Below are 15585 nucleotides of genomic sequence, written 5' to 3'. Positions count from 1 at the left end.
TTTGTTGCACTTAGTATAAATGCCCATTGCACGTACAGTCATCTTAATATATGTATGCGCTGTTATGCTGGCAAGAAGGGGTTGACGTCACTTTGCTGTTTTAATAGAAATATTAAATATTCAGCAATGCCCTTATTAACTTCTGGAAACAACCGCAATGACAACGCATATAAAAATGTAGTTTTTTATGCGCCACCTGGTGGATTTTCTGTGAAGCGAAACACATTAAGGGAAAAGGGAAAGTAGCCCCCCCGAAAACACTTGCAGAATTCTGCGTGACTCCGCGAGACGATTTGGCGAATGCCGCGGGAGAAAACGCGCGTTTTTAAAGGCCACATCTGTAACTGCAATTCTAATCACCATAATATTTAGCATAAACAACCCAGATAGCACACGTACGTCTCAGATACGTCTTGTAAAGATCTTTACATCTGCTGACGATCGTCTTTGAATAATACGTCTTCCATATCTCTACAAGACGTATTTAAGATCTTAAAAAATTCTAAATCCTACCTGCCTGCAATGCATCTCCGTTTGGTCTTGAATCCGATCAAACGCAGACGAATCAGCAAAGACCTCCAACTCATAGAGACAGAGCGCCGATATGCAAATTTGAAAACCACGCCCACCGGGGGGGAAAACAAACCAACCGTCTCCATTGACTTTGTATTGCGAGAGGCTGCCTCCTTGTCATTTCTGGCTTATAACAAAAAACAGAATAATGCCTAAAAACTGCTGTGTGACAATATGTACAGCTAACAAGCCAAAGAACCCAGAAATAAGTTTTTATAAGCTGTCGAGCCGTAAAACCCAGCTTTTAAGAAGAATAAAGTGGATCGCCGACTACGTTTTCCCCTAGTGGACGCAGTTCTACTAATAGAAGTACTATGAAAAGTTGCCTGTTTCCACTTTTGTTTCTTTAAACGCTCGTTTTATGAGGTCGACAGCTTAAAAAAAACTTATTTCTGGGTTTTTTGGCTTTTTAGCTGTACACCTTGCCACACAGCAGCTTTTATGTATTATTCTGTTTTTAATTTTAATCTGTAAATAAGTTTTTATAAGCTGTCGACCCCAAAAACGAGCGTTTAAAGACACAAAAATGGAAACAGGCAACTTTTCATAGTAATACTATTAGTAGAACTGCGTCCAATAGGGGGAAACGTAGTCGGCGATCCACTTTATTCTCCTTAAAGACAGGGTTTTACGGCTCGACAGCTTATAAAAACTTATTTCTGGGTTCTTTGGCTTGTTAGCTGTACATATTGTCACACAGCAGTTTTTAGGCATTATTCTGTTTTTTGTTATAAGCCAGAAATGACAAGGAGGCAGCCTCTCGCAATACAAAGTCAATGGAGACGGTTGGATTGTTTTCCCCCCCGGTGGGCGTGGTTTTCAGGTTATGACGCGCGGCGCTCTGTCTCTATTTCATTTTTTAAATAAATGTCTCGTTTAATTGTTTTAAAAATATAGTCAACATGTTTTTAAGGGTTGGCATTAATTTTGAAACAAAAAATATAATTAAATATAATTAATAAAAGCCCATATCACGTATAATAAAAAACAATGTAGACATTTTGCGTTTAATCCAAAACGTTAAAAAGGCACTTACCGTAGATAAAGCACCATGCACAAGAAAAGGTGATCTCATACTCTTTCTGACTACAAAATATTAACAAATACAAAACACACAAGAACATCATTGCCAACAGCCACTGCCCCTCTGACTGTTTTATCAGTCTGAAAGAAAAAAGTTATACATTTAATTAAATAAAACAATTGCCAACAAGCTGATTATCTTAAGGTGACCCTGCTTACTGCAATTCCTGCTTATTATAATTACTGGGTGTGACTCACATTAAGTGTGTTTGTCAACAGTTATATATCTAAGGTTGAAACTTTTGATAGTTTTTGACCCCACGCCATCCATTGAAATTGTGTAACACACCTTGCATTTTCACAACATTTAGTTTTAAAAATCATCTGAACAAACTCTGAGCAAACCAAAGGTGATATTGAGAATGTTTATATAGATGAAGAAACCTCATAAACAATTGAAAACACAATACACAATCATTTGACCAGGTATAATCCACCATCACAGCATGAATTATATTGACTAGTTTGTTTACCAAATTTGAATATAATGTTTAACCTATGTGTTAATATGATTACAGCCACAGTGTAACAAAATACTGCAAAGCTATTGATCACGTTCTCATTACATTACTTCACAAGACCCAAAGCTGATCAGGACACTTTAAGAGCACTGTAACGTAGTAATGCTGAAAGAACCATGTAATACTGTGAATATAATGACAAACTGTTCCATAACACTTAGATGTGACTTTAATTACAATACAACATACTCTTTCTCATACTCAGGGTTTTTAAACTGTGGGTGAAGACCCACTTGTGGGTCGCACCGTAAGATAGTGAGTGTTGCATTGTAGTGATGGTTTGTCCAATTAATTATTAGCAATGGTTTTGATATACTTTAAGATTACACCTGTCTAAAGCCCATAATACACGGCACGATTTTTGGCTGTCCCAGATGAAAGATTACCAATCGTGAAACAATCGTGGAGATTTCTGTGATCGTGGCTCTTAATTGGTGGTCCTATCTCATACAGTGTGAGAGGTTTAAAGACGTCTGTTTTCCCAGTCCTTGGACCAAAGACACCTACGATAGTTTTATGACAGTGTAAGAAGTTCAGGATGATCATCGCACATCAACAATGTGTTTGTTTCTACGACCTGCATACCTGTATTTGTTTACCACTAGCGCATGCTGATGACGGATGTCGCAGCCTCAGATGCAATAGGTGTCTTCATCGACAGTCTACTGCTGAAGTTTAAACAATCCTTGTCACACAGTGTGATAAGGTTTTATTGGATTGCAAAAATCCTGCTGTGTATCCTGGGCTTAATATGTTGTGGAATGAAAAGTTTGGAAACCCCTGCTTAACACAAAGTCTCATTTAAAGTTTATAAGAACTTTTGCAATAGACCGACACTAAACGAAACTGATGGCAGATGAGGTGTTGGGATGACAATGGGCCAGAGTTGAATCTTTGCATCTTAGCAGATCACAGGCAGGTTTCTCCTGAAGTGCTGCATTAAGAAAAGAAAGGAAAAGATGTTAGAACATTTTTAAGGAAATTTAAATAATTCTCACAATCAATATTGGACTATAAACAATAAATTATTACCAATGCAATAACATGCAAACAGACCTGTCAACCACCTTAATAATAGACACTACGCGGTAGGCATGGGCTTGTTACCAGTTTTAAGGTACACCGTGGTTTTAAACAGTCAAGGTTACAAAACCACTAAAATGGTCTGTGAAACCGTCTCCAAGGTATGAACTGTATTTATACAAAATTCATTAAGTCATGTGATTGATTTGATGTTTACATGTAATATACATTTCGAAAATATTATATATAATATAATTTAAAGGCTTTATTTTTACCTGCCATTTAAAAATAAAAATATTTAGTGTAGCAATGGGAATACCGCAACACTGTGAAACCGTGGTATTTTTGCTAAAGGTAATCATACCGCCAGAATCTTATACTGGCCCATGCCTACTAAGCGGTTGTACCATGTGTTAGAAACATCAAGATTCTCAAATTTTTAGGGCTAGCGCAATACCACAGTTTTGGCTATTCTTCATATTCTCTAGGGCAGTTATTTTGCCCCAGTGACAGAAACAGCGACAGTAATCAAATAATTCATTACCTTATCTACATGTGGGTAGAGGCCCACAGGTGAAGGAAGATTTTTGGCCTGCACTTTCACAGCTGGTAAACATGGATTGTGGTGGGCTAGTGACAGAATGAAGAAGATCAGTTAAAAAATGTGCTTTACAACCAGAGGTTGCATTATTTTGACAGACAAGGGCTGTAAGAAAATTGTCAAAATCAATAATAATATGAGCCAACAGCCAAACAATAACAACTAAACTCAATCAACTATCTTAATCTGCCTGAACTCAAATCTTGTGGTCTATAAAGTGGGAGTTTATCTGTGTGTAATTCAACCATCATGTTAGACTGAAGGAATTGCAGTTATCAATAGATTTCCCGACAGCACTGGACAAATGACTTCTCACACTCAGTGTGACTTGAGACAAAGGATAAACAAAGACATTGAGTATGTTTACATGCACATAATAAGAGGACAATTATCTTATTATGATATTATAAAAATCAGCTTATTACATTAACATGTTTCAAGCGTTTTAATTTACTTTTATTTGTGAAGTTTATCTATCACAGGTGGAGACATACGCACATACGAAACGGCAAAAAAGACGTTAAAATCTGGTTTAAGAGCAAAAAAACTACCTTTGCCAATCAGTTTTTGCCATTTATGGGCTTTACCCTATAAAAGAAAACCATTTTATGCATTTAAATGACCTTACACGTGATCAGTTTATTAAGCGTTTAGACTATGTAGACACACTCACTGTGCACTAAAATTAAAAAAATTGGTTAACACGACCACTCGTGGTGGCTTCACTGAGAGGTTGGAGAAGACAACCGGTGGACTAAACATCAAGCCTCTGCACGATTCAGGTAAGTGGAATAAAATACATTGTAAATAAACATTATTAAAACAGATTGTGAAGTCATTCATTCAAAACTTGCTATGACCTAAGCCTAAATGACTTAATTTCTTTTTAGAATTAAGACAACCTTAGCAGGAGAGCCCCAGCAGTAACTTTCTCTCAAGCAGATGAGCAATAAGTTGCTTTGTATGAACACCACCCTAACAATCAAGGTAAAAGAGCATTAAGCATTAAAGGTATTGCGGAGAATTTAGGTTTTCCGGGTGGATCATCAAGACTATTGGTCCTCCTAGTTGTCAATCTGGAGTGTTGCCGCAATTGCATTTTTTTTAAAAAGCGGAGACGGCGTTTCTTTTCTAAAATTCGAGAAAATCCTCCGCTACACCTTTAAGTGGAACATTTATATAGCATGCTGCTTATAGCTAGTGAGAAAGATAATCTAATTGATCTACCATGCATATCCTTCAAATAACTTAACAGAACAACTGAACATGTATAATATAATTTAATATGTACATTATTAATAATAATTGTTAATAATATTTAATATTTGTGAAATTATATACTTGTGAATTCATTATATTTGCAATGTTTATACATTACCTGTTTTTAGGTAAACAGATTATCAGTGTTCGAATTGAAGGGGGTCTGGGGGGGTCCCGGACCTCCTATAAGCCTTAAGGGACCCCCCATAAAGCACAAAAATATAAATTAGGGGGGTCCCCTGGTTTTTATTAAAATTAAAATACTACATAAATTTAAAATCCTCATTTTGCGTGTCACAAAGCAATACTGTCCATTATTTGTCCCAATTTCGCAATAAAATAATTCAAATGACTTCTGTCCGAAATAAAGAAACTCACAAGTGCGCCTCATGCTGTTTTCTGGAGGAATTGCGAGTTCAGACGAGTTAATGTCTCTATCTGTGTGTGGAGTATTTTTTACCTCAGTTGCGGAATCTTTAGTAATCTTTAGGTTTAAGGGTTTTTTAAAAAATCTTCTCAAACAATTATTTCATAACAGTGGCAAAGCTATCCACTCAGAATGACGGCTGGTCAACCCAGACACACAAAATATTTTATTAGGAAAACAGAAGAAATCACGCTTAAATGATAATAAATGATAGTCTCTTTAATACTTAGCCTATCGCTCAACTACACATCTTTCAGAAATAAATAATTATTTGTAGAAAGTATATTTTGCATGTGTTTTTTTAAACCTTGGAAAAATGTAACATGCAGGGCCGAAGTGGGACTCATTGAAACCAATAAATAAAACGACAAAAAAAGATGCACCGTTTAAGTGAATGGGAAGGACTTGCGTATCATATGCACACCAAAGTGGAATTTGGCGTATGTATTGCACGACTTTTACGCTTCGTGCTATTTATACGCATCCTCAGGAGACTGGGTTGTTTCAGCCCTGGAGTTCCCTTTCAAGGGATACTTGACGCTGTGTCATGTAATGACATTATGGGGAACGCTATGCAGCGTGACGCGCGTGAATATTGTGTCAACTAGGTCTATATATAGACGCCGGCGGATGACGTCAAGAGTGACGTGGCAACGCGAGGCTATAACTAGGCGGAAATAATATAGGTCAAACAGCTTCTGCTATTTCAGCGAACGCTTGTGTGAATGTGAATGTGTCTAAATCTATATCTAGTGAGATTAGATTAGTTTAAAAAACTAGGGAAACATGGATAAGAGAAAGGGAATTAGAAGTGTGTTACCCCCTGCCCTAGATTATTATTGACGGGGATAGCACGAGCTTTGTGTGTGTGTGTTTGGTGCGGACTACACGCACGCTTTCCCCCGAGGGGGAGGCGTGCGGGCATTGTGAGAAAATACCATTCAAATGCTCCGCTCTCGATGGGTTTTCGCAAGCGTGGTTCAATGGGTGCCCGTGAGCGGCTTCACCCGTTTATCCGCGAGTGTTGTGAATTACTCTAGTTCTGAGGATCTAGATGTAATTAATGTTTATACAGAAAACAAACCCCGCAAGCCTTGTGGTTTAACGGGTGCCCGTGAGCGGCTTCACCCGTTTTTATCCGCGAGTGTTGTGAATTACTCTAGTTCTGAGGATCTAGATGTAATTAATGTTTATACAGAAAACACAAAGCTTACTGATTTATACCCTTTCTCCATGTTACGAAGAACTATTATGTTGTGACCCGATCGGCTGTAACAATCTAATATTGACTTTACTGACCAGCACAAAGTGAAGGCTGCCAGTGAACTTGACGAAAGAGGTTTAACTTTCTTCCCTGATTTACACTGATAAGTTTTTAAACGGAAGACCATGCAGATATGCAGACTCCTCTCATTTATTGTTAAACACATCAGCGAGTTTCTTAACCCTTTTTGGGGGGTTTTTAAATAATGCAGATACGGCAAATGCCCGTATTGAAAGTATCTTGCGGTTTATTTGTTGCGAGAGACAGCAACAATATAAATGGATTAACAAGTTTATATGGTCGCGGGTCGCGATGGAGCATGCCTTCGCAATATTGGCATTCTTCACGCATATCAAGCAGATATTGTATGAATTAAAGGGTGAACCTGAATCCTGTAATATTAGATGAGCTCAGGAGAGCGGCGGAGCTTTCTCTCCGTGCTACTAAAGAAACGGGTTTTTCCTCGTCGCAGTTTCCCCCGAGAATCTGCATCTAAACAGTATTAATCAACATACAGATAACAAAAACAGAGTGTTGTCTCTCGTGCCCCCCTCTCCCTCAGAGAGCTTGGGGGACGAAACAACAACCAGCAACCAGAGAGGCATATAAGGCTGATCTGAGAGCAGTCATTGTCTCAAAATCATAAGGCTGCGTTAAAGGGGACCTGTCGTTCACAAGTGGCCTCTTGGGGCACTTTTCATAGAGCACAGATAAAACCTGTGCCCGATGTGCCCTCACATACAAAATAGTTTGTTAACCCCTTATGTTCCGTCTTCATTAAAGAAGACCTAATTTTTGTCTCCATTAAAAAAGACATATAAAACAGAACAATAGGGTTTTTCTTAGTAGCTCAGCTGTGCCCTGCCGGTCCTCCGCTTCAGGGCAGTGAGCATTCTGGAGTCAATCTCCTTTTTAGTGCATTTTTCCATGAGTGGAGAAAATTAAAAAATGTCACAAAATGGCTGCTAGAGGTTATAGAGAAAGGCTACATAATTCAGTTTGTTTCCCATCCTCCCAGGTTCGGAGGGGTTTTACCCACCGAGGTGGGCCCCGGAAAAAGACCACCTTATTAAAGGAATAGGTCATTGCTTTATAGCCATTATTTTATTGTACCAAAGAAGGATGGAGGGCTGAGGCCTATTTAGATCGATCTCTGAAGAGATAAAAATTCTAAAACTGACAATTCCTTTTATTGTGGCGTTAATCAGGTCTGAGGACTGGTTCGTCATGATACATTTTAAGGACCCCTATGTCCATATATCTATCCTCCTGCAGCATCTGGAAATTCCAGGTTTGCTTTCGGGGGCAAACCATACCAATATCGGGTTCTGCCGTTCAGAGTAGTTATTTCACAGCGCATAATGCATGGATTTAACCCTTGCTCCTCTGAGACTTCAAGGGATCCAAATACTTAATTACATAGACTATTGGCTTGTGTTAGTCCAGTCTCGAGACATGGCAGTTCGGCATCGAGATGTCGTCCTTGCCCATATGAAGCGCCTAGGGCTACGGAACAACGCCAAAAAGGGCATTTTAACCCACTAGGAGAAAACATTATTTCTTTGGGTAACTTGGGACTCAGTGAGGATGTAGGCACGTATGTCTCCTACACACACAGAGTCGATCCTGGCATCAGTGTCTAGGATCAGATAAGGCCAATTTTACACCGTAAAGCACTTTCTAGAGTGTTAGGTCCGTTGGCGGCAGCATCTAGTATTAGGGAGGCCTGAGGTCGCGCCCTCTATACAGACTGGCGCATCAGGTTCTCCTTTGGTCTCACGGGAAATTTTTTGTCATTCAGACATCCCCAGGGTCCAGAATGTGAGAGCAGACACCCTGTCGAGGCAGGGGCTGAGGTTGTAAAGCCCATACTATTCGAAAGATTATGGTTTAAAATGGAGATTACTCCAGATTTAAGATCCACTATTTCTGTTTTTATGCTCCTATTACTAAGGGCTCTTTTTAGTGTTTCGAAAGCCCTTTTCATGGCCTCTTTCAAACACATTTGACTTATGTGCAGATACATTTCTGTCACTGAAGTTAGCCTTTTTATTAGCCATCATAGTTCAACAGGTGCCCGCAAGTCGGCTTCATCCGTTTTAACCGTGAGGGCTGTGAATTACTCTAGTTCTGAGGATCTAGATGTAATTAATGTTTATACATAAAACACAAATGAGCTCCACACGAAATTAAAACTATTTTAAATGGAGACTATTCACTACTCGGTTTAGTGACAAACATTTATTTCCAAACTGCCCAGTGGCTTCAGTTCTGGAATTTTTACAAAATCGGTTTTCATCCGGTTTATATCCATTTACTACCAGAGTATAGGCTGCGGCTATCTCTGTGTCTATGCTCCTATTTCTGAGGGTTCTATCTGTAGTGCTTCGAAAGCCCTTCTCATGGCCTCTTTCGAACACATTTGACTCATGTACAGATACATTTCTGTCACTGAAGTTAGCCTTTTTTATTAGCCATCATGGTTCAACGGGTGCCCGCGAGTCGGCTTCACCCGTTTTAACTGTGAGGGCTGTGAATTACTCTAGTTCTGAGGATCTAGATGTAATTAATGTTTATACAGAAAAACACAAATGAGCTCCAGATGAAATTAAGGCTATTTTAAATGGAGGCTATTCACTACTCTGGGTATTGACAAACATTTACTTCCAAACTGCCCATTGGCTTCAGTTCTGGAATTTTTACAATACCGTTTTTTCATCCGGTTTATATCCATTTACTACCAGAGTATAGGCTGCGGCTATCTCTGTTTTTATGCTCTTATTACTAAGGGCTCTATCTGTAGTTGTTTCGAAAGCCCTTCTCATGGCCTCTTTCGAACACATTGATTCATGTACAGATAAAGTTCTGTCACTGAAGTTAGCCTTTTTATTAGCCATCACTTCTCTGAGGAGAGTGAGTGACTTCTTATTCATGCCTGGAGTTCGCTTCAGACGAATTAAGGCTATTTTAACTACCTGGTGTAGTGACGACATATTTAGTTCCAAACTGCCCAGTGGCTTCAGTTCTGGAATTTTTACAATACCGGTTTTTTATCCGGTTTATACCCAGAGTATATGCTGAGGCTATCTCTGGTTTCACACTCGTATCCCTGAGGGCTCTATGGGTAGTAGCATCACTTCTCTGAGGAGAGTGAGTGACTAACAAGCTTATCAGCTGCTTCTTCATACCTGGAGTTTCGCTCCAGGCGACATTTAAGGCTGTTTTAAATGGAGATTATTCACTACTCTGTGTAGTGACAAACATTTACTTCCAAACTGCCCACTGGCTTCAGTTCTGGAATTTTTACAATACCGGGTTTTCATCCGGTTTATATCCATTTACTATCGGAGTATATGCTGCAGCTATCTCTGCCTTCACGCCTTATTGGGTGGTACATTTAGGATGAGGCCTCCTGCTCAAATCAGAGTTCCAGTATGGGACCTGGCAGTAGTTCTGAAAGGGGTTCTTTATGGCACCTTTCGAACCCATTAACTTGTGTACAGTTAAGTTTCTGTCACTGGAGTTAGCCTTTTTATTAGCCATCACTTCTCCGAGGAGAGTGGGCAACTTCCAAGCTTATCAGCTTCTTCTCTATCCTGGAGTTTGCTTCAGGACATATTAAGGCTATTTGCACCCAAGACGGGGTAATGTTCACAAGGTTCCTAGCAATGTGGCTAGAACATTGGTCTTTCAGGCTTTTTCATCCTCCTCCTCAAGAGTCGGCGGATCAACAGAGGCTACATCTTCTATGCCCTGAGGGGTTTTTAGAGGTTTACATTAATAGATCTTCCACCTTAGAAGATCCGACCAACCTTTGGTCTGTGTTTGGTTCTCCAAGAGAGAACATTCTTCCTCTAAACAAACAATCAATAATTGATTGTGGAGGCTATTTTTATAGCGTATGAGGTGCACATTATGTTTTCACCTCTGCGAAAATTAGGGCACACTCGACTAGGAGTATGGCGTCTTATCTGGCCCCTTTGTCAGGGACCTCCATGCTTTGTGGTGTGGCGGGATAATCTCCCCCACACATTTTTATGAGGTATTATGTTTTTAGACCTCCCTTTTCTACCGGGATCTCAGGTCTTTATGTCTTAAGTTGTGCGTACACCTTCACACTTACAGACAGTCACAATTAATTATGGCGTAGTGGGTATCTCGTTCCCCATAATGTCATTACATGACACAGCGTCAAGTATCCCTTGAAAGGGAACGTCAGGTTACGACTGTAACCGTGGTTCCCTGAGATAGGGAACGAGACGCTGTGTCCCTTTGCCATAACTCCTTGTGCCTGTAGCATTCGCTTCAATTTTAACAGAAGCTGTTTGACCTATATTATTTCCGCCTAGTTATAGCCTCGCGTTGCCACGTCACTCTTGACGTCATCCGCCGGCGTCTATATATAGACCTAGTTGACACAATATTCACGCGCGTCACGCTGCATAGCGTTCCCCATAATGTCATTACATGACACAGCGTCTCGTTCCCTATCTCAGGGAACCACGGTTACAGTCGTAACCTGACGTTTCATGTCTTAGACGGGCCACTTTAGTTCACCACTGACTATATTAAAATAATATAATTAAATCCTCAGTGCACTATTCTTTGCAGCCTTGCAATTAATATATTTTCCAAAAATATCGTTTCCAATTCAATGCAAATAGTCTAAAAACAGTTATGATTATTCAATTAAACTTATTCAAAAACTGCTGAAAAGGATCAAATGTTTTCCCCTATATTTTCCCCCTAGCGTTTTGCATAAAATAGATGAAGAATAACTATTAATAGATTAATCATTGTTACATATATAACTTACCGGTAGATATAAAAAATACGACATTTACCTTCTATCAAGTTATCAACTGCTGAAAAGGAACAAATGTTTTCCCCTATATTTTTTCCCCTAGCGTTTGCATGAAATAGATGAAGAATAACTATTAATAGATTAATCATTGTTACATATATAACTTACCGGTAGATTTTTACCTTTTTTTTACATTTACATTTACCTTTTATCAAGGTATCAAGTTGCGCTCAAGTTTATTTTAAATCTAAACGTGCAGCAAGTGCACTCAAATAGACGCGTCTAAAACAAAACTCGTGTTCACAGCGACCGCTTTGAAAAGCAGAAGGCGGCGGCGCGTCATGCGTTGTCCATGCGTTTTAAATGAATATGGACCCTAATTATGATTATGAACGCAAGAATTACTTCGTGACGTGGTCGGAAGTTGGGGCACAATCAACTTGGTCATAAAGCGGTGGGGACGTATACCACCCGCAAATTACGCGAATGGGGCTGCTGTGAGTGCTGGGGACAGCAACCTTCAACCTGGTGGCATGATAACTATCTTTAAAATTATGTATCTTTAAAAAGATTAATTATATGTAATTTATACAGTGAAGAAGACAGTGTTATTATTCATTTGATTCTATTTATGTACCTAAATACTACTGTTAGATCTTGCTTTATTTGTAACTATGTTCTTTTCTATTTTTATATGCTCATAATTTCCAGTTTTGCTGATCCGAAAATTATTCAATCTATGACTCAAAAAACGCAATGTAATCATCCATTTAACCACTACTATATAGTAAAATGATGTAATTTAAGAATGAGTCCACCCTATTTCACCCCTATTCTGTTTTAAAGTTCTGCCCTTGCCAGTGTTTCACACTAATTTGAGGGGTAAACTTTTTTTAGAGTTTGAGTTAAGAGTAATTTGGGGTTTCTTTGATTAAAACCAGGATCAGATGATTGTTGATCAAGGACGATCATATCTTACGTTGTGAAATCACAGCGACCCTATAATGAGGGGGGTGGAGCTTGGCCGGGGGGTGGGGCTTAGCTAGGGGACCCCCCATAAGCTTTGACATAATTCGAACACTGCAGATTATCCATCAGTGGGTGCCTCAATGTCGGCTCTGTAAATACTGTAATCTGCATGTTTCCGAGCACACGTTTACCAGGACACACTAATATTAAACAGAAAAACAACATAAATCAGTGTTAAACACAAACAAATTTTAGGTAAATTAAATAAGGTTTTCATTTTCAATCAATATAAAAGAAATAAACGCAATAAAAAAACAATGTCAGTGACGTAATAAATATGTGTAAATTTACACGCATCATTTATTAAGCATTATAAAAAATCCAGCAATATTATTAAACTTTGGTTATTTGTTATTATCCCTGCATTCAAATGGTTGCAGGATGGAGCAGGAAGTTAACCCTTCTGTCGCGCAAGCGCGAGGCCATGCGTACGTCACGTGAGCGCCATTTTCATCATATGACCGTTTTTCCTCAGGCACACTTCAACATTTTCTTCGCATTTAACATCATTATTAACATGTAAATAATATAATTCGTAAACATAACGTTTATGTTAATTTATAATATATATATTTTTTAATTGTTGGCTTTAAGTTAATTTGTCTTTCAGACTCAGTTTGTTCGTGTTGGTAAGTAACTTAACGTACGTTATTAACGTTACGCTAGCCTTTTGTCATGTATGTGTTGTTAGAAACTAATAAAAATACGAATTAATTCACAGATATAAATAACTTTATCGCTAATACAACTGATAAAATATATTAACTTAATTATCAAACCACTTCGCTATAAAACTTTAAGGCTTCTTGTGAATACCGGTCGTTTACATAACGTTAACTTACTCCAAGCAAGTCGGGCGGGAAGATTGATACATTTTATAACTCAAGTAACTTTAAGTTAAACAGGGGCTGGTCTAGGCTAACTTAGCAAATGTTTACCCCACCACCGCTGAGAAAACGGTTACATGTTCAACGTGCCTTGCCTTCAGGATTTGCAGCTCGATTTTGCCTTGCATTGATAAACGTTACAAACAAACAAACCAAAAAAAGAATGATCATATACGACAATCAATCTTTAGATCCACTACATGCATAACATAATGTTGGTTACTTACCTCTACTGATGAAACTCCTTCGTCAGCGTTGTAACTTCACATGTTGGTTTTGGTAAATCACACGAGGCCAAAGATCGAGGTGAAAAAGAGAAATAAATCGTTCTGCGATCGTTTAACGCGATGAGACACGAAGCCTTAAAAACCACAGGCTACTCCAGCCCAAAGATTAGTGTAGCCCTTGTGTCCGGCTTCACGTGGCTTAGCGTTAACCAGTATGACATCACAGTACCGCGTGTTTACACTGTTTCGTGGGCTTTTGAATCACTCTCGCGGTACTTCAATGTCTGCGCATGTCTGCATGAAGTCAACCACTCATGCTTGTAACAGGGGTAGCGTTTGTGCGCTCAGTGATTTAGGGTGTTACAAAACAAGATTATTACATTAATATTATCAATTAGTATTGTAATAAAGCTTTTTAAATGTTTGTTAATGATTAAGTGTCATTAACAAACTCTGATTTAAAACATCAATATATATGCTACGTAAATTTTCCTTAAATCATCAAAACATCCAAATTCAATGAAACAAAAACAACAACAATGTATTTAAGATGAGACACATTCAGCATTTATAATTTTTTCTCTCTTTTTTGTTTGACTTTGTTTTCTACAGTAGCCTGTTAACAGTAGACCAAAGGTATGATGATCAATTATATATGCAATATGGTTGAAAGGTCAGTAAACAAACAACAAAAAGGTAATTTCTTAATAGAATGTCTATAAATTTTTTGCTTTTGTTACATATTTCATACATCAAAATCATTAAACGTTAATAATTATGTATTCCAACTTGTTGCAGCTTGACAAAAATGTGGCTTGAAGGAGAAGGGACAGCTGAGTAACAAAGTCCTGGTACGCAGACGACGATACTATTACGATACTATTACACTGCAGATGTAATACCCATATCTGATCATAAATTACTTTCTTTTAATGTAAATATTGCACTTTCTAAATCCAAACAACAACGCCTGATGTCATTTCGGAATATAAAACAGATTGATCCTTCAGTTCTGTCTGCTGCAATTACCGACTTACCACCCACTGACCACATTACATCTCTGGAAAATTTGGTCTCTTTTTATAATTCTGAACTACAGCAGCTTCTTGACAATCTTGCACCTCTTAAAAATCGTACTGTATCATTCACTCATTCAGCGCCCTGGTACACTCCTGAACTTCGCCAGCTCAAAACTAAAGGCCGGCGTTTGGAACGCCTCTATAAACGAACTGGACTTATGATACACAAAGAGCTGTATAGCGAACATGTTCATCTTTACAAGGATGCTCTTTATGCTGCTAAAAATCTTTTCTACTCACAATTAATTGAGTCGAGAGATGGTAACACTAAAGCACTGTATTCAACTGTAAATCGTATTCTGAAACCTCCTGATGCACTTCCTGCGCACCTGTACTGCACTGCTCAATGTGATAAATTTATGTCTTTTTTCAATGACAAAATAACAATTATCCACAAACAACTGGATTCTTTGCCTACCCTTTATTGTAGTTCACTGGACAATGTCTCAATTAATTCCCCCCTCTCCCTCTTTTCTTCTTTTAATTTGCCATCTGAAGAAGAAATTTCTCAGTTAATTCATAAATCGAATTCTTCCACATGCTTACTTGATCCTATGTCAACTTACTTGGTAAAGGCCTGTTTTTCTCCTCTATCTTCCCTCATAACTCAGATTATTCACAATTCGCTTATCTCTGGCACTGTTCCTTTATCATTTAAAACAGCTGCTATTACACCAGCTCTCAAGAAACTTGGTGCTGACCCTAATAATTTAGATAATTTTCGTCCCATCTCAAATCTTCCATTTATTTCAAAAATCCTTGAAAAAGCAGTGGCAGCACAGGTCCATGCACATCTTAGTAACAATA

General features: G+C 38.5%; 1 long non-coding RNA gene across 2 annotated transcripts; it reads right to left on the bottom strand.

The window, feature by feature from the left end:
- Positions 1-2286: 2286 nt before the first annotated feature.
- On the bottom strand, positions 2287-5204 carry LOC135718151 (uncharacterized). Of its 2 annotated transcripts, none has more exons than XR_010520595.1 (3): positions 5180-5204; positions 3745-3830; positions 2287-3111 (listed from the first exon to the last, which is right to left on the bottom strand). It is a non-coding gene; the product is annotated as an uncharacterized lncRNA (long non-coding RNA). The 2 variants fall into 2 exon arrangements; XR_012337743.1 differs by lacking the exon at positions 5180-5204 and adding an exon at positions 4704-4788.
- Positions 5205-15585: the final 10381 nt, after the last annotated feature.

Source organism: Paramisgurnus dabryanus, chromosome 10 (genome assembly GCF_030506205.2).
Source record: "Paramisgurnus dabryanus chromosome 10, PD_genome_1.1, whole genome shotgun sequence".
Lineage (NCBI taxonomy): Eukaryota > Metazoa > Chordata > Actinopteri > Cypriniformes > Cobitidae > Paramisgurnus > Paramisgurnus dabryanus.
Note: the sequence above shows the minus strand (reverse complement) of the source record. Positions and strands in the feature narration are given on the sequence as shown.